General features: G+C 37.1%; 1 long non-coding RNA gene across 3 annotated transcripts in view; it reads right to left on the bottom strand.

Moving 5' to 3' along the window:
* LOC309666652 overlaps positions 1-19,728 on the bottom strand; it is a 119,539-nt gene extending 99,811 nt beyond the window's left edge. The window contains exons 1-3 of one of the 3 annotated variants that reach the window (XR_014267190.1): positions 14,966-19,728; positions 9,750-9,827; positions 7,701-7,783 (exon numbers count right to left, since the gene is read on the bottom strand). This is a non-coding gene — a long non-coding RNA (uncharacterized lncRNA). Of the gene's footprint in view, positions 1-1,189; positions 2,889-4,867; positions 9,288-9,749 lie in introns of those variants that run through there. The other 2 variants (XR_014267191.1, XR_014267192.1) reach the window with 2 other exon arrangements.
* Between the last annotated feature and the right edge of the window lie 932 nt (positions 19,729-20,660).

Below are 20,660 nucleotides of genomic sequence, written 5' to 3'. Positions count from 1 at the left end.
AGGGACCATAGGGAAGGCTATCATAGAATTCATGGGCCTGAGCAGAGACTCAGAAACTTTCACTAATGCTTAATAGAACAGCATTCATCCTGAACAAACAATTTTATCTCTCCCGCTCCCCAAATAGACCTTCAATAATAAAAAGGACACAGCGCTGTTGCATGTTCTTGATACAGGAATCTTTAGATATAATTATCATGTAATCAGAAGAACTGAAAATACAACAGTGAAAAAATTTAAAGGGACTCTTAGAAATACTTTTAATTATTTTTTTTACCATATTAATAGTGTTAATGTTCAGATATAAAACTAAATAGAGAAAAAATGGAGTGGTAGGAAAAGTTTGTTGATTCTTCAAGTCTATATTTATTGAGCACCTACTGGATGGCAGCTGTTATAATCTGTATCATAGAAGATAGGAAAGCAGTATATCCATAGACTATTTTGACTTAAAAGAATTGAAGATGCATGTATAAAATGATATTTTTCAGGGGAAATAGTTATATATTGTCCATACTCTCCATTTTGGCGATTTGGAAATTGCACAGAATCTGACATCCAAATAGCATAAGGACCATATTGCAATTTCTACTACTTCTTCATAAACTTTTAGTTTCCTTCCTTTAGTGGGTGAATACCAGGCTAACTACACTGAAAGCAATGACTCACCCTTCCTTAGGTTATGCACTAGTGTTTATAAATCTCTGAAGGAGTTAGATATTTTAGATAATGGATTTCTGTTCCTTCTGCCTTGAGCCTTTGTATGATCACTTCTGCTATCTCAGCATGATGAATCTTTCCATCTTAGATTTATCTTACAGTGAAGAAACTTGACATTCTGATGACTCTTTTTGTTTTTCTTTCTCAAGGTTCTCCCTTGAAACTGAATGAATCTGTAATTAAAGCAGCTGCATTTAATAAATAATCCTTTAAGGCCAAAACACTACCATTTTGAGTTGAGTAGTTCTTATCGTCCAGAGAGACACTCTACGTAGCACTAAATATTTTAAATTAATATTAATAAATGTGTCTGAGCAATCACAAATTCAGTCCCAAGACTCATCAGATATGCAGACTGAATAGGCAACTGCTTGCCCTGAAGTGACAGAGGGGCCGGCAAGTACCTGGTGGGTCCATCAGGACATCCATACTTGGTCTCCCTTATGTGAAAATCAACCAGGGAAAATTCTTTTTCTTTTGTCTTGGGTTTATATGTTCATCCCTACCGAAAATGTAAAAATTTATGATGTGTATACATTTAATATAAATTGGAAATGCTTTCTTCAAAGCATATTTTAGATTCAGGAACTATAAAGTGAAAATGAAAGGAAGGACCATAAGGGAAATGGACACTTAATGTAAGTGGAAAGAGAATTCTTCAAGGGGCTCAACTGCATTGGAGGCCAATGCAAGCTTTGGCTAATTCAGAGACATGCTTGGAGCTAACTGTAGTAGAACAAAAAGTAAAATAAATTCTGAAGAATAATATCCTATCACAAGACTAGACTATTCATCTACATACTCTAGTGAACGACTTACGCCCCAATGCCCCATGACTTAATAGTTTCCCAAAATTTTACTCATTTATTCAACAAACATTTAAGTGTCTAAAATGTATCTTCCAATAGTCTAAGTGCTAGGGTAACAGCTGTGAACAGGATGGACAAAATTCACTCAGGAGATTTACATCCAGCTTTAAAATACCTCCTTTAAATCGAATCTCACTACACCATTTCTTATCATCTAGATCTATCATAGATCTATCCAAAAGCCACAGGGCAGTTTTGCTTACAGAGTACAAGTGGTCCCTTTCTATGGGCTATTTTCACAAGTAGTGAAATAAATAAAATATTTTATCATTTACAAATATGTCTTTGCTCTGAATGAATAAATGAACTCATTTCTCTGTCCCAGGGCATCAACTTCTCTTGTTAAGAAAGTACAGCCCAATCTCTCTGCATAATTCTACCTCCCATAATAAACATTTAATGCCTTTAAGCAAAGAATGTTATTCTCATTCTGGACTCTAGAAATTAAACAGAAACATTAATGTTATTCCTCTCATTTTCTCTCTGATGTCTTGTGTTGTATCCAAAGCACATTAGTTTGTTGAAAGGGTCAGAACTGAGACACAGGTGTCAGTGTGAACGACTTGGAGGTAAAGAAGAACCTGCAGAATAGATCTTCATAGCAGTTTGAGGTAGGAACCTTGGTTCCATCCACAGTTGAAATGAAATGCCAGGCAGGCAGGAGTTCCTATTCAGGGTAGTTTATTAACAAGAAATAGAGACCAAGTTCAAGTTCTGTATTTCCACCTGCTAGGCATATACCCTTGTGCAATTTGCTTAATATCTCTAAGCCTTAGTTTCCTCACCTGTAAAATGGGCACAGTATGTATATTCACTTGTTATGGATTTCAGAGGAAGCATTGTTCTATCCTTATGTTACCAATTTTGGTTGATCCCTGTAGCCCTAAGAGAAGGCAGTCTTAAATATTTCTACCTCTTCTCTAACACTTTTTCCTTTGCTAATCAATGTACAAAGAAGAATAACATGCCAGTTGAACATGGGGGAAACCTGATATATACTGTCATATAAATCCTGAGCAGTGTCATTGCATTAAAAAAAAAAAAAAGGAAGTGGTCCGGAGCTTACCTCCCTTCTGCTATCCTAATCACTAAGGAAGGTTTTTATCTTGTTGGCCCAGATAGCAAAACAGACCTTCTAAAGGCCTACCTGGAGGCTTACCTTGTTCTGTACCCTTCTTCCTTTCTCTCTGAAACTATCCATCCTTTAGGAGATTGTATGTTTGATGAAGCCATGTGGATTCTTCATGTATAAAGGTCATCTCTGTATGCTCACTTTCGGACAAATGCCTCAAGATCTAGCTTTGGGGAAAGAGAGAAGCCTCCTTTTTAATGAAACCATAGCCACAGTCTCCAATGAAACTTTACACAAAATAGAACCGATGCTGTACTTTGCTTTCATCTGGCACTATGCATCGACGTCTCACCTTGTTAAAGAACACAGAGGACTAAAGATTCCTAAATTTCCAAGGAAGAGTGTATAAAGTGTATGTATATGAGTTCAAATTCAAGAATCTAGTCCCTACAAGAACTGGTGAGAGTAGGTGGACCATCAAATTGCAAAGGCAGAAAGCCAGGAAGAGAAAGTCTTGTTACTTAAATGGAGCTACAAGCTGTGGTCCTGGCACCAGAAACAATGCAAGATCCTAGTTCTTGGGACTTGGGATGGAAAGGAAGAGCAGAATTAGCTGTAAGACTGAGATGTTGGATAAGAGCCCATTTTAAGGAAAGATAACACTAGGCCCAGATACTGAAGAAGCACTGAATGTCTTAGTGAGGGATTGTTTGACACTTGCTATAGCCATTTAAAGGACAGGAAAAGACCATAAATTCGACAGGGAATTAATTAATACTGATCCAAATTGATTTCAATTTAAAATCCTTCTTACTCCATTAAAATAAACTAGAAAGATTTCATTCAGTGCAGTAGCTTTATTTAAGTAGCCATTACTATCCTATAAAAATATACCTTTGGGTAGATCAGTGTTAGGATGTCACATACCTCAAGGGGCCAACCATGAGATGCAACTGGACAAAAGCAGTCAGATGCAGGGAATCTAATAAAGAGCGTTGGGTGAAGAGAAGGGGAGAACTGTAGATCGCACAGAGCTGCTAGTTGGATAGCAACAAGGGCCTCTTCAGGATGTGGTTTCTCAAGAAGATCCAGAAACCCAGGTTCTGAGAGTTTTTTAAGTATGGCATTAAACGATTTTTAATATTGGCAACTAAATCTAATTTTATAAATTCATGTTAGTGGGAATATCAGTGGTTTCAGCGTGAAGCCGTGGGGTTGTTATAGGACTGAGGAACCATTATTTTTTAATTCATGGTTCACTAGTCAGTTAGGAAGGAAATCAAATATAACTTGGCTTGCCCTTTTCTATCTGATAGAATTTTACCTAAATGACTTCATTAGCTTTTTAATCAATAAGAATGGATATACCGCTTAATCAAGTAATTTGGAATATGCTTTGTACCTTGTGTTATGATCTGTTATTAAAGTTATAACTAGAAAGAGGGAGAAGTTTGAATGGGAGAGTGAGTAGAGGAAGCAGGTTTGAAGATAAATGAAAAAAGAAGAAAGAGAGAAGCAAGGAGAGACTAAAAAGGCAGAGCAGACAAATGGTGCTGGAAAGAAACACATCCTGGAAGAGAGAAGCCATTCACACACTGGGAAAGCATATAGAGAGTAGTTAGAGAAATTCTGAATTGATAGCAATTGAGAATTTCACTTTGCTATGTACCTCATTTATTCACTCCCCAATTCATTCAAGTTAATAAAGATACATTGACTCTCTCTGGATGCCAAACACTGCGTAGCTGAAACAGATGCAGCAATGAAGAAAAGCAGGCCCACGAGTTCATGGAGTTTACATTTTCATGGGGAAACAGGAATGAGAAGATCAAGAAATTAATATCTAATCTGTCAACTGGTAGGAAATGTTATAGAAGGAAAATACCAGGGCAGGACGGGGAGAACTCCTAGTTAAGAGATTGCCTCTTTGGGTAGGTGGTCAAGGAAGGCCCCATTTTAGCAGAAATCTTAAGGATGTAAAGGAGTTGTCCATGAAGTTAGCACTACGTACTTTAAATCACCTCCATGAGGGCAGACACTGCATCTACTTTGTTCGCCTCTGACCCCTCATCACTCAGCACGCAATGATTACTCTGGGAGGAATAGCCAAAATGTCCTTACATGGTAGATATTAGTCTCTGGACAGCCAGAGCAAGAGATACAGCACATTCTCCCAAAGAGAATGTGGAAGAACTCTTCCCCTGGAAGAGTTCAAGGTCATCATATTAGTCTGTTAGGCTGCCATAGCCAAATACCTCAGACTGGGTGGCTTAAACAACAGAAATTTGTTTTCTCACAGTTCTGGAAGCTAAAAGTCCAAGATCAAGGTGCTGTCAGGGTTGGTTTCTAGTGAGATCTCTCTTTCTGGCACGTAGACAGCCGGCTTCTCACTGTGCCCTCACATGGCCTTCCCTCTATGTGTGTGCAGAGAGAGGTCTCTGGTGTCTCTTCTTCTTATAAAGACATTGCTTCTATCAGATTAGGACCCTATTCTTATGACCTCATTCAACCTCAAATGAGGTTTTCCCTCCCTAAAAATCCTATCTCCAAATACAGTCTCATTGGGGGTTAGGGCTTCCATATATTGACACTGGGGGACTACAGTTCAGTTCATAATAGCCATTGTATCCTGGGAGTTTCATTAGGGTTCTTTAAGCGCAAGCAATAGGTACTGACCATGATCAATTTAGACAAAACGGAGTGTGCTGAGTGGATGTCAGGGACAAAGCTGCCTTTACTTGAGCCTGGTACCCGCTATAGTTGGGCAGTGAATAACCTGTACAATCATAATTCATGGCCTTATTCAAGAACCTTGGAGAATTGAAGGAAATGAAAAACCAGACTTTGAAAGGCCCCAAATCAGAGAATTTCCAGAGACTTCAAAAGCTGGAACTAATAGAGTCTCTTCAGTGTGCCATCTGAATGACTCCAGTCATTTCAGTCTTTTTAGACCTCCCATCAAGATAAAAGTTTGGAGGAGAGAGTTTGTTGGCTCTCAAGTCACGCACATCTCTCTCTGTAAAGAGAGGTCAAGAAACTTGATAAACAGTTCTACTGAGTCTTTCTTCATTGGGTCTGGGATGGTGCCCAAAGATAAATCAAAGTGCTGTTTCAAGAAACAGGAGGAATGGACTCTTGGCAGACAAAGTTGTGACAGCTAAAAATCCTATTCCAGAAGAAAATGAGCCCTTGGTGCCAGTGTGAGGGGATTGGAGTTCAAACTCTGCCATGTTCACTGGCTCTGTGACTTTTGTCAGGTTACTTAACTGATCTGTGCCTTGTATTCTTCATCTGTAGATGAAAGAAAATTCTAGAATTATCTCATAAAAATGTTGATTTAATTCATAAAAAAACTTAGAGCAGTGCCTGACAGTCTGTAAGTACTCAAAAAACATTAGCTAATATTATTTTATCTGAGACTTAACGTCCTTATTCATGATCTAATGTATATCCTGCTTTAGAAAGTAATTTCTAAATCATTTGATTACCTGCTTATTATTAAACATAAATCATTCAATTTGATTTGGATTTAAATTGACTGAATTTCTGTCTCTTTCTCTCTCTCTCTCTCACAAACACACACACAAATACACACACACACACACGTGTGTGCACGTGCACATGCTCTGATGTAGGTCTCCTAAGTTTCTTCCTAAATATATTATTGGAAAATATGCTTATGAAATTGCTCTTCATAAAATTATAGTTGTGAATATTCAAACTCGCTCAAAGGCCAGAGATCAAAGCATATGATAAATGCAGTATTTAATAGGCTATGAGGAGGCGGCCAGAGAGTGAAGGTGGGTGTTAGTAATGGTTGTGTAAAATTATTTTTATTCAACATCAGGCAGAGGGAATAAATACAAAGTTAATGAAATATTTACATGACACGAAATTGGGAGGCACTGCAAATGTTGGAAAAGCCTAAGAACCAATAGCAAGGTAGCCATAAAAAGGAAAATAAAACAAATGAAATTCAACTAAACAACAGTGGAATATTATGATGAAATGAAATTAAATTGAGACAGTAGACTCCTAAATTATAACACTTACTACAGTGCATTTTGCAAAATTTTTTACATAGTCATCTCCGCTGCTCAGCCAAAAGCACTGAGACATTAACTCATTTAATTAAAAAAGTATTGAGTATGGACTATGTACCAGATACAGTGTTATTCAGGGAGATGCACCAATGAACAGGTCCACATCCTAGCTAGTGATTGCTCAGATTCTATTTCACCCATCTTTGTACCCCCCAGCGTCTAACACACAAACCTGGAGAATAGGAGAAGAAAGGAACCAGAGGCCATTTTTCAAGTGATATCTAACTAAAAAAGGAATACTCACAGTCAAATGTATCTAAAAGGAAAACTAATAATAACACATATTCATTCAAACCAGACCCAGCTTTCAGTCCTTGGGTTGCATTCTCATTTCATCCTCAAACAGATGCTGGCACCTTGCCTTGCATTAGAGTTAAGGAAGCTATAGGTAAGCCACTCTTCCAAGAGTACCTAGATTGCTATAGTTAGCAGTGGTGCTGAGATTCAAACCAGGTCTGTCTGGTTTGGTACTTTTAAATCCTCATAGATCATTTTCATTTCTAGGAGGCAGGACACATCTAAGAGGAGCTTTATTTAAATCTGTGAATCTCATGCATTTTTACTGAGCACACAGAGAATTTTCATGCTTGAATTCTTGATTCTTTTAGTTGAAAAAACTGTAAAAAAATGCTCAACTGGCCATCAGCATTAGTGATTATTTCATTGTTAACACTTCTTATTAAGATTTGAGTTAGAATATATCAAACATGCTCACTGCTTCTTTATTCTGAGCTCAACTCCCCTTTGTGAAATATTTATATCCATTATCTCAGTTGATCCTTACAACAACTTTGTAAGGTAGGTAGTGGATAGGGAGGGAAAAGCATTTCCTTATCCTTCTTCTTTACAGTTTGTAAATTGAGATTTAAGATTTATCCAAGGGCATATGAGGAAACTTTTTTTTTTTTTGGAATCACCATCCCCACCCCAGCTTACTTGATACATCTTCCTAATCTTGTTTGAGCCAAAATCACTCCTTCCAGAGAGGTTTGTTTTACCTTCCTGTGATTTGTTCATATCTATTTGTAAAAGAGAAAGAACTACTTCAAAGATGCTGTAAGACTTTCCTAAAGGGTGTATATAAGAATTTGAAGCTAAGTTCGGAAGTACTCCATAAATGCTGAAGAGAACAAACAAGAATAGATCTCAGGAAAATAGTCTGAAATCAATGAGCAGAATTGCTCTAGAAATCAATATCACCAAAGGAGACAAATGGCTGAAAACTGAGGACAAATTAGAGTTGCACACACAATGTAACACAATACCCAAACAGGCAGTGATTCTCAAAGCTGTGTATAAAGAGACATTTGATCATACGTTAGGAAAGTAATAGCCTTTTTCTGCAAAGCTCTGGGGACACCGCATCTGATATAGTGTCTGAGGTAATATAACCCTACCAAGAGTGCAATAGACAGGCAAAAGAAATGATTGGGAGAAGAAATATTAATTTCCAAGTTAGGCTAAGGAGCTTAATGTGTGTAGGTTGGTGATGTAATGTCAAAGAGACCCATGATTCTGAGCAATAATACCACTTCTCCAAAGAAAAATAGATGTTATTTAGTCTAATTTATGTGGGCTCATAAAAACAAACCAGCTGACCACTGAGGACTTAAAGAAACTAAAGCCAGATCCGTGCCTCTAAAAAGAGTGTTCAAAATATTCAAAAAATGAAAGTGTATCTTAATTTTTAAATTAGCCTAGTGGCAAAGATTTTTGTTGATTCATTCTTTCAGTGAATTCTTATTGGATAATTGCTATGTGCTAGGCAATGTATTAGGGGCTGAGGTAGAAAAATGAAGAAACTTTACCCTAAAGAGCTCATTTTTAATTCAAAATGCAATTGCAAACAAATGCTTTATTAAAAGGTGTTATGTGTCTTAAAATGCACTTATCTGTATTGTGATAAAAACAGGTGCTTAGAGGAAGGGCAGATTTTTTTAATGGGGTGGGAAAAAAAGAAATAACACTGTAAAACGAATTTCATGTTTTCCTTCATTTGGCTTTATAACATAAAGTTCCCATGTTATTATACACTTTTCACAAACATTTTAATGGCTGCAAATCATGTCCTGGAGTGAAAGTGTTCACACTCCGCTGGCAGAAAGGGTATGGAATAGGCTTCATACCAGGCTGGTGCTGACAGTAAGCCAGGCTAATTTATGTGTGGGCGCCTCCAGAACGTCAACCCCACCAGTGAGGAAAGTCACACTTCCCATAGCCCAGATTTGACCTCTGCTCACCAAATCCATGCTTTGACTTCCATTGGAAGAAGATCAAGACTTGTCTCTATGTCATGCACTAGGGGTACCTGGTAGCTTCTGTAGCCTGGCTTTGGGCCGGTGACTCATCTGTACTAAAGCTGAAGCACGTACTCAGAGAGGAGGAGTGGGCATGGCAAGTGGGTGCCATCCACACTTCACTGGCACTAGTCGCATCATCCCACCATATCCTTCAGACCCGGAGGGGCAGTGTCTTCACTGTCTATAAACCCTGTGGGTTGCCATAATCCCTTCCACACTAATCCTAAAAAGGAGGGAGTAGTTAACAAGCTAATACTATTAACAATATCAAATATCTCTTTAACTGTAATAGTAAGTAACACATATGGCAGGCCCTGTTCTATCTTGCATGCACTAATTCATTTCAACCCTGGACTAACTTTAGGAGGGAAATGTGATTGTTTCCCATTTTATAGGGATGGAAACGTAAGGTTTAAGAATAGTTAAGGTTTCTAGAAGCTGCCCAAGATCACTCAGCAGGGCTGTGAGAGAGCCAATAATACCATGGTGTTACCTGCACAGCAGGACTTCACCTGTTTAATTAATCCAGTGAGTGGCCAGATGCCCACTAACAGAGTAGATATGATACTGGAGCCCAAAGTCCTCTTTCAGTACCAGTTCTTTGAACCAACAACCTGCGCTCTTATTAAGACGGCTCTGACAAGGCCAACATAGCTTCAGAGGAGAAATAATCTCTTGTCCTCACCTGTTCTCCTTAATTCTCTGCCTGTTGGATCAGCTGAGAGCCAGGTGTCCCAGACATCGGAAGTGAACACATGACACGCTGAAAAAAAATTGAGAAGTGGAATGAATCCAAGGAAAGTCCTTGATGCGCACTCAAAAGAAGAGTCACAGATAGCAGAGGCAAATCTGACACCCACTGTCAGGGAACTGAGATAGCAAAACGAAAGCAAACTGAGGCACAAACTAGGAACCAAATAGAACCTGACTCATGGTACAAAATGCTTAGGGAACGAGGCGCTGTTCAAAGCCTACAAGCCCATTCTTGCTCCCCTTCTCATCAGCATAATGATAGTGGAGGACTGTCTTGTACTTGCTGTCTCTCAGACACCCCCCCACCCATTCAACGTGGCTATGTTACTCATCTATAATATAGTTGGATTTACTGGCCCCTGTTTGCATTCCATCTTAGAATTCCTTCTATCTTTTTAAATTTAATTTTGAATGCTTAGACTATGAACATGATTCCCAAATTAATCAAAAATCATACTCAGAAAAGTGTTACTCCCTCTGTTTTCTCTTTCTTTTCTCCTTAACCTAATAACATAGGTAACCAATCTTGCAGGGTTCTAGTTATCCATTTTGTGCTATTTTTTATAACAATAAGTAGATTCACTCTGTATGACGACTCTAGGTCCATCCACAAGTAAAGAGAAAAACAAATACCATATGTTAACAAATACAGTATATACGGAATCTAAAATAAAAATGGTTCTGAAGAGCCTAGGGGCAGGACAGGAATAAAGACGCAGACGTAGAGGATGGACTTGAGGACACGGGGAGGGGGAAGGGTAAGCTGGGACGAAGTGAGAGACTAGCATTGACATATGTACACTACTAAATGTAAAATAGATAGCTAGTGGGAAGCAGCCGCGTAGCACAGGGAGATCAGCTCGGTGCTTTGCGACCCCCTAGAGGGGTGGGATGAAAAGGGTAGGAGGGAGACGCAAGAGGGAAGGGATATGGGGATATATGTACGCATATAGTGATTCACTTTGTTATACAGCAGAAACTAACACAACACTGTAAAGCAATTATACTCCAATAGAGATGTTAAAAAACAAAAAAAGTAGATTCATGTACGTTGTATTTCTCCTTCTTTTGTACACAAATAGAAAAATGCTATATATAAATGTGCACTTTACTTTTTTTAATATATTACATATTACAAAATATATAAAGAACATAAAGAATAAACAATTTCCCTATATATTATGGTTATTACAATGTATTTTGTAAATCATTTCAATCAGTTTTTACTCAATTTTTTTCACAGCTGAACAGAACCTTTTGTTCATTCAACAATTCCACTATATTTGGGCATTTAAGTGGTTTATAATATTTTGCAGTTACAAATAATGCTTTAATGAATAACCTTGAGCAAAGCCATTTTTGTTGGAGGTGTATCTTTAGAGTTAATTTCCAGAAAAGAGATTGCTGAGTCAAAAGGCAAATGCATACATTGACTTTTAGACATTCCCGTTCATAGCAGTTGTACATTCTTTGAGCAATATATGAGTGACTATTTCATAGAGTGACCACAGCTTCTCCAGCATTGCCAACAGGATATATTGTCAAGCTTTCAAATTTTGTTCAATAGTTCACTTATCTTATAAGTAAAGATGAACATCTCTGCATATATTTAAATATTTAAAGATTCTGTGTGTATGTGCGTGTGTGTATACCGTTTGTGTGTGTATGTCTATATATGATTTCCCATTTTCTTTAGGTTTTTTTCTCACGTTTATTAAAATTTCTTCATATACTGAGTATATTACTTTGTATCAGTGATGTATGCTGCAAATTTTCTTCCAGTTTGTCATTTGCCTTTTTATTTTCTTTCTGATGTGCATTTTTCCTATGCAAATTTTAACAAATCTATTTATTATAAATATTTATATGAATTTATATATTTATATATATCATATGAACATAAATCTCTATAAAGTCTAAAATAATCTTATTTTATTGAATATTAATTTTTATGTATATTTAGAAAGTTTCCCTACATTCATAAAGGAATTCATGAAGGTGTTTTTTTTAATACTTGGACAGTTTTATATTTCACAATTAGAACTCTGATTCATTTGGAGTTTCCTCTGTGTATGTTTTGAGAAAAGTCTATTTTATTTTTCAAAATATCTATTAAATTATTCCAACACCATTTACTTAAAAGCCCATCTTTGCTGCGGTGATTTGAGATATTCCTTTATTATATGTACTTGGGTTTATATCCGAACTTTCTATTCTATTCCATACATCTATTTGTTTATTCATGGGCCAGCGACACAAACTCTAATCATAGAGGCTTTGTTGTATGTTTCACACAGTGTAAAAAACTACTTCCTCCTCATAACTATTCCTTTTCAGTGGCGTCCTAGCCATCTTTACATGTTTATTTTTCCCATTAACTCAACTAGCTCCAGACAAAACTCTATGATTCTTTTATTTGTATCACATTGTTTATAAATTAACTTAGGGAGAATTTATATCTTGATGCTGTTGAAATGTTCTAAAGAGCTACTTTTGTTCAATTCTACTTTTGTGAAATTTCAGGGCATTTTATATCTTTCACATATGTTCAGGTTTTTTTTTAAATAAATTTATTTATTTTACTTATTTTATTTTGGGCTGCATTGGGTCTTCGTTGCTGCACATGGGCTTTCTTTAGTTGCGGCGAGCAGGGGCTACTCTTTGTTGCGGTATGCTGGTTTCTCATTGCAGTGGCTTCTCTTGTTGCGGAGCACAGGCTCTAGGCGCAGGGGCTTCAGTGGTTGCAGCACACAGGCTCAGTAGTTGTGGCTTGTGGGCTCTAGAGCGCAGGCTCAGTAATTGTGGCGCACGGGCTTAGTTGCTCCGTGGCATGTGCGATTCTCCAGGACCAGGGCTCGATCCCATGCCCCCTGAATTGGCAGGTGGATTCGTAACCACTGCACCACCAGGGAAGCCCTGTTCAGGTGTTTTATGTTAAATGTACTTCTAAGTATTTTATCGTATTTTTATTGTCATAAAAGAGGCTTTCCCTTTTATTATATATTCTCAGACTTTATTTGGTTTTGATGACTTTGAGGAGTATTGGTTGGATGTTTTTAGGATGCTCCTCTATTAGAATGGGTTTAATGTTTTTCTCATATTTAGACTCAGATTGTTGGTTTTAGGGAGGAAGATTGAGAGATGAAGTATCTTTTTAATCTCTCCACACCATATCGTATCAACATGAATTACCATTGTAATTCATGATCTCCAGGCTGAAGTACTACAGGTCAGATTTCTCCACTGTCGGTTACTCTTTTGCCCCCTTTCTATAGAGTTTTTCCCCTCTTCCCATAGCATACTCTTTGAAAGACAATTATTTAAGAAGCGGGGATTTACACTCCCCCTCCTTGAGCATAGAGTGTCAACATAGATTATTTAGAATTCTTCTGCACAGGAGACTTGTCTATTCTCTCCCAGTTATTTATTTACTCAATAATTTATACATATAAGTATGGGATTACGGATATTTATTTTATACCTTGGGTTATTCTTTTGTTCAATTATCTTTTCCTCAAATTGTTCCACCATTGGGAGCTATTTCAGTTGGCTCCTATGTACCTCTGATATACCCATTATTGTGGGTTTCTATTTTTTAGCATTCTGTACTTTCTGGCGGTACAAGATGCTCCAGGTCCATCTTATATTTTCTTGCTCCAGTCCCAGAATCATCCACTTTTCTAAGCCAATTTTCTGATTTTTTTTTTTTTTTTGGCAGAATAATGCTAGAAACCAGGATCTCTTCCTTAGAAACTAGGTGTGTTTATTGCTTTTGGGGTGTCATTGTTTCTTAGTCTGAGTTGACAGACTAAGGAAATCTATATGCATGATTCAATTTTTTATTAAGATTTGTTTAGAGCAGTTTAAGATTCACAGCAAAACTAAAAGGAAAGTACAGAGAGTTCCCATATAGCCCCCACCCCTACTCATGCGAAGCCTTACCCATGATAAACAACCTTCACCAAAGTGGTATTACCTTTGATGAATGTATATTACAGTTGACCAGCCTATATTGACACATGATAATCACCTAAAAACCATAGTTTACATTAGGATTCACTCTTGGTGTTGTACATTCTAACAGTTTAGAAAAATGTATAATGACATGTATGCATGGCTATGGTATCACACAGAGTATCTTCCCTGCCCTAAAAACCCTCTGTGCTCTGCCTACTCATTCCTGCCCACACCCCACCCCCTGGCAACCACTGACATTTTTACTGTCTCCACAGTTTTGTTTTCTCCAGAATGTCATATAGTTGATATCATACAGTACGTAGACTTTTCAGATTAACTCTTTTCACTTAGTAATATTTATTTAAGATTCCTCTATGTGTTTTCTTGACTTGATAGCTCATATTCTGTAGTGCAGAATAATATTCCATTGTCTTAATGTACCACAGTTTATCTACCCACTCACCTACTGAGGACATCGCAGGTGTTTTTAAGTTTTGGCAATTATGAATAAAGCTGCTATAAATATCCTAGTGCAGGTTTAGAGCGGCCATAAGTTTTCAATTCCTCTGGGTAAATACCAAGGTGTACAATTGCTGTTGTGTTACATGGTAAGAGTATGATTAGTTCTGTACGAAATCTCCGAGCTCTTCCAAAATGGCTCTACCATTTCCCATTGTCACCAGTGATGAATGAGAGTTCCTGTTATCTCACATCCTCGCCAGCACTTGGGGCTGTCTGTCTTCTGTTTAGGCCATTCTAATAGGTGTGTGGTGATATCCCATTGGTGTCTAATTTTGCATTTTTTCTGATGACATATGATGTGGGACATCTTTTTATATGTTATTTGTCATTTGTATGTCTCCTTTGTGAGGTGTCAAAGTCTTTGGCCCATCTTTTTTTTGTTTTGCTTTGTTTTTCTTGAGAGGTGAGAGGCATGAAGTTTATTTTTTAATTGAGTAATTCCACCATATAATTAAACTACAAATTCTAGAGGTTTGGCCCATTTTTTAATTGAGTTATTTATTTCCTTATTATTAAGTTTTAAGAGTTCTTTGTGTATTTTGGATAACAGTCCTCTTTCAGATGTGTATTTTGCAAATATTTTCTCCCAGTCTGTGGCTTGTGTTCTAATTCTATTGACATTGTCTTTTACAGAGTGGAAATTTTTAATTTTAATAAAGTTCAACTTACCAATTATTTCTTTCATAGATTGTGCTTTTGGTGTTATATCTAAAAAGGCATGTCCAAGGTCATCTCATTTTTCTCCTATGTTATCTTTTAGAAGTTTTTTTTTAATTTTGTGTTTTACATTTAGATCTGCGATCCATCTTGAGTTAATATTTGTGAAGGGTGTAAGGTCTGTGTCTAGATTCATACTTTGGCATGTAGATGTCCAGTTGCTTCAGCACCATTTGTTGAAAAGACTGTCTTAGTTCCATTGTTTTGCTTTTGCTCCTTTGTCAATCTGCAAGTAAATTTTGAAAGAAAAATTTGATCTTAGGTCACTTTGTGTAAATTATACCCTGAGATAGTAAGGTATCCTATTTTAATTTTTTTTCCACTTGTGAAAAAAAAACCTGGGTAAATCAGTATTTTCCTAATTTTATTCACCCCTCTTCCCCCAAAATGTAGAATGTAACTATGTAACTAATAAGATTCTGAAATTATCATCCATAACCATGCATTTTTAAATGGCTGGACTGATTAAATCATTCTTGCTGATACCACAATTTATCTAAAAGAAGTAATTCTCCTGAAATTGAACTTAGAAAATAAGTGAATACAAATACCAATCCACTTATAATTTTTCATTAATTACACTTTGCAGAAGATTTTATTTGATGAAGGGTAGGATAATAAAATGTTTGATAACACACATGATTTAAAAAATACCTTAAGCTATTTTGGACTCATGACAGAGCTCTTTTAAAACTTTACTTTGTTTATATCTCTTTTCTCCTGGGACACCACTGAACCTCTAAAGCTGTAATTATGGCATATTTAACTGGTTAGATGTACTGCATATGAGTGTGATCTAAACAATTTCCTTAATTTTTATGTGGAACTAAACCAGAATTCTTGTGAAATTTGAAATATATCATTTGTATTTTTTTTCTGTCATCTACTGGTCTTGTTACTCAATTTGAATGAAGATTGAAGAAAAGTCCCCAATCTATACATTTTAGACAATTGTCTTGGAAGGAAACCAGTTTCTTAAAAACGGGTTTAATAGTAGGAGATAAATATCAATAAATCTCTTTTTTTTTTCCTTCTTAATATGAACTGGGACAAATTTTACTATTGTTTTTGCAAACAAGAAATAATAATATTTCTGAAATAAAAAGGCACATCTTCCTGTTAACCTCTCTGGATAGGTACATTACTATATAGTAATCTACATTAGCAGGCTCAAGGTATGGAAGAATATGAATCCTTGGAAACACTTCATTCCGTAAAGATGTTCAGCATTTGGGTTCCTAATTTAACAGTATCCCTGAAGTGTAAAGGACAGCACAAAAAGGACCCTAGGAGATTTTTAAAATAAAGAAAAATTTTAGCCTGCCCCTATTTCATAGTCTTTGGGGAAACCTGGAATGGAGAAGAATCAGTGACAAAGTCAGAGCAAGGAAAAGTTGGACATGGTAAATTACACACACTGACACCACTGAAACCGAGTCCCCCTAAAACTGAGTTCCTCTGCTGAGTTTATGATTAACCTCACTATCCAAAACTTTATTCCCTTTCTTTTCCTGAACCTGTCCCCACCAAGATTGAGAGGTATCAAAGGAAAGGGGGGATTGAAACCATATACCAGCCCCTGTGTCCCTGTCCTTTGAAGTAAAAGGCTTTTGCTGTAGTCTCCCTGGTGTCCCTTGAGTCTCAAAAGGCTGACTCAACAGTTAATGATTAGGAAACCTGAAGATGTAGAAATAAAGAACAGCTGTTGGGCTGAGGAACTGGTAACAATTTAGACTATAAATCCACCACATAGCAGGATCACCGAACTCACAGTTCAATGAAAGAGATAGATAAAGGCCTGGCACACATTCCTAAGTTGTTTTTACAGGAAGCAGGCCCCACCAGATAAAAACTGCTGACCGCAAGAGCATAGACCCTAGACTGGTTGAAAGCAGAATGTTGATGATGCTTGACATTTCACCTTGATGCCAACCAATCCAAGAATTGTGCATGAGCTGATCATGCACCCTGCAGCCCCCTCCCTCACACTGCCTATAAAACCCCTTCCCTGAAAGTCATCCAGGTGTTTGGGTCTTTTGAGCATGAGCTACCCATTCTCCTTGCTTGGCAACTTGCTATAAATACTGCACTTTCATTCACCACACCCCGTATCAGTAGACTGGCTTCACTGCGTGCAGGTGACTGGACACAAGTTTGGTTCGGTAACGCCAACGCCAAAATTTTCCTCTCCAATGGAGATGTATTTTCTTGGTTCCTCATCTTGCTTCATACTTCCATCTTTCTCCCTAAAAACCAACAAAAACCACCACTGTCTGTTGTCCCTGATATCTATCTTTCTCTTCTTCCTGTCTCTAAGAAATGAAGGAAAAATGGAAGTGACATCTCATTTTCCAGCAGAAGTAGACAATCCTTCCAGACTGCTGCTTTGAAACAGAAAGCCACTCAGATGTTATTTCTGCTTTCTAAGTGGCATTTGGAAAATGAAACAGAGGATATGAATTGAGGTATTTTCAGACTCTCTTTAATGCGTTCAGGTTCCCAAAGGATTCTGACTCACCTGGATCCAGTGAGCATGTTTTTCTTGATTCAGGAGATCTGTAGCCACACTTATTAAAAAGCTTCCCCATTATCCTTGCCAAGTAGTTTTTCTCCTCTGCCATCAGTTTAGGGACATGGAATTTCTTGTCTCCAAAGACTACGTTTTAGGGGCATCAAACATTTCCCTTTGTTTCTTACAATTACCCCTTTAATGAAGTGTCTTCAGCACAGCAAAAACAGTCTTCTGGTTATGGTATTAAAGAAGGTTTACCTTTGATACATGGAGATCTGTGATTACAAACAATGACTAATAAGACAATTAAACACAGAATTCCCTAACTGAGTGGATATCACATGTATTTACTTCCTACCAATAATATGTATAGTGATCTAGTCAGCTGTCACAGACCTCCATTTTTTTCCTTCTAACCCCAAAGCCATTTCAGGTTGTCTATACTCTCCAGAATTTTCTTCTCCCTTTTTCCTATTCTTTTTTTCTCTTCCCCTTTATTATCCTGTTTCAGAGGAAGCAAGATCATATCTGGCCTGTTTCCCAAGTGTCACCTTCCTGCTACTAAGCCAAATTTCCTTTTTGTCTTGTTCAGGAGGATGTGAAATGTATAGCATGAATTAAAGTTTTGCCAAAAACATATATATTATGTAAAATATCATATTTGTTAGCAGAAGACTCTCAGATTATATATAACTTTTTAAATATAAAAATATTTTTAAATATAACTTTTAGATTATAAATAATGCAACTAAAATTAAAATATATAGAGCTGATGAGAAAAAGGAGTGGAATTAATTATATTGCCCAAGTACTAACCAAAAGTTAGTTGCATTGGGCAAGCTATAATTCAAAGGAAAAGCTATTTACAGAAACTCACAGACATATATTAATAAAAAAGAAATATGTGATATGCAATCTGCACTATATATTTTTTAGACCACAAAGGAAATCTTCACCACATTTTTTTGAAAATCAATATCATAGGTCCCATGTTCACTGACTAGAATTCATTGAAGTTAGAACTCAAAACAAAATGTTGATTAAAATATAATATTTGGAATGTAAAAATTCACTTTAAAATAATATATAACCTAAGGTGGATATCAGAAAGAAATTTAAAAATATGTAGGTCTGAAATAAAAGTACAATATATCAAATCTCTTGAGTGTAACAAAATTATATATGGAAAAAATTAAATACTAAATGCTTTCAATGAACAAAGTTTTAAATTCTAGGAATTAGACCTATAATCAGCAATAAATTTTATCCATATCATCACAGTAAGGAAATAATTATGATTTAAATTAGTTATTAAAATATAAATAAATAGAAACAAGTTAGTTTACTCTCCCCCTGCAATTTTTCAGTGGGTTGAAAAATCTATTACTATAAAACTCCTGGCAAGTCTGATTAAGAAGAATCAATGCATTTGACTTTATAGAACCTACATTCTAAGGGAAGTAAATAAAGTACGCATGTAGTAAGCAAGTCCTTGGTTTACCTGTACTCCCCCTCACTCTAACTGTAGCCAGTGCCCTTGGAGGAGCATAGGGAGAATAGAAGAGCAAAGCAATTGTCTTTGTTTCTTATCAGTTTAGTCTGAAGTTTACTGGACATTATTTTACAGCAAGTAATTCTGTTGAAAGATGATTGCATCTTTAATTCTTTCTACCTATATTTCAGAAGGCAGGGTTGGCACTCAGAGCTATGACACATTAAATCACTACTAACCCTGCAGTTCTTTACTGGAATAGCTAATCTCTAGAAAGTGCCCAAATCATTCCACTCCCAACCTTCAAATAAAGGATACTGGGGCCAAGTGTTTGGGCAGCACAACTCAATGTGTGCTGTGCAACTGTGCCTTCCAGGAAGCTCTTGTTACCGGGTTGCAACAAAGGAGGGAATGCTTGGAGCCATTCTTATAGTCATCTTACAGAGTAATTTTAGGTTGTGGAAACTCAAAATGTAACAGAGAACAAACCTGACTCCATATTGGATCTATTCCTTTACCCCTAACCTCTGTGCTCTGTTGCCTGTGCTTAGCCAGGCTGGCTCTGCACCTTTGTAAAGGAATGTTGCCTATTGCCTGAAATATACATGATAGCCCATTCTCAAGGCTCTGCCTCCCAGGTTTGACCTTTAAATGTATAACACTTTTACATTCTTACAGAGATAAAGTTGCAGAACAGAAAATAACATCTGTCTTGTTGGAGATTTGCAGGAACATCGTGACCAGACCTACACGGACAGCTGTAAGAACAGAGGATTATCACATGCCTGCCGGGGTCTAGCTGGCAACAAGAAGTTTGCAACAAAGAGCACTATTCCTTGCCCCAATGCCTCATGTTTTGATTTATTGGCCTGTCGTGCAGCGACAAGTGCGAACTTGGATTCGGTAACAATAATTCTTCAAATGGCCTTGTATTTTGTGTGTCCTCTTTTGCCTTTTCACTTGCTCTATTAATTCATTTTTACTATATTTTACTAAAGTATTGGCCTGCAACTGAATGCGAATAAAAAACCAAATAAAACTGGTCCTTCACCACAGGTAGTTTGAGAAATACTGCTTCAGTACCTCAGATGGCTTTTCTAGCAATGTTTGTAGCTACTTTTAAAAACCCAGAGGGAACAGCTGCCTAAAAGCTACTAAGTGAAACATCAGCTTCAATTGCAGACACTGTGATATCAGGTTTGTTTGGGGGCACCTGGAAATCCCTTTGCACTCTCAATGACATTTCTCAGCCTTCACCCTTCATAGGTGCCTTTATTCAAACAACAAATCAGCTGCTGCAGACATCACGCTGGTCACCAGAGTTCTGCGGTGAGCAAGGCAGGTGTGGCCTTGACCTCAGAGACTTTACTTTAGTGGAGATATTATCCCTTTGCCACCACTGCCCTTAGAGTTTCCTTTTCCACCTAGTTTCCAAAATTTGCTCTCAGAAAAGAAGCTGATATTGATCTTAGTGTTAAAAATAAGCAAAGTGTTACTCTCCTCAAGGGTAGCTCATGTGAATTATTACTTCTAACTATGGGATGAAAGGTTCAAGTGTTAGGTTAGTGAGGTTCAGGATGAGGTAGGCAGAGTGTCTTGCTCAAGGGAAATTACGGCACACATGCAACCCTGATTTATCTGGA

The sequence above is a fragment of the Balaenoptera physalus genome (genome assembly GCF_965194825.1).
Source record: "Balaenoptera physalus genome assembly, chromosome: 9".
NCBI classification, from domain to species: Eukaryota; Metazoa; Chordata; class Mammalia; order Artiodactyla; family Balaenopteridae; genus Balaenoptera; species Balaenoptera physalus.
The sequence above is the reverse complement of the archived record's forward strand: the minus strand, read 5'-3'. Positions and strand labels throughout refer to the sequence as shown.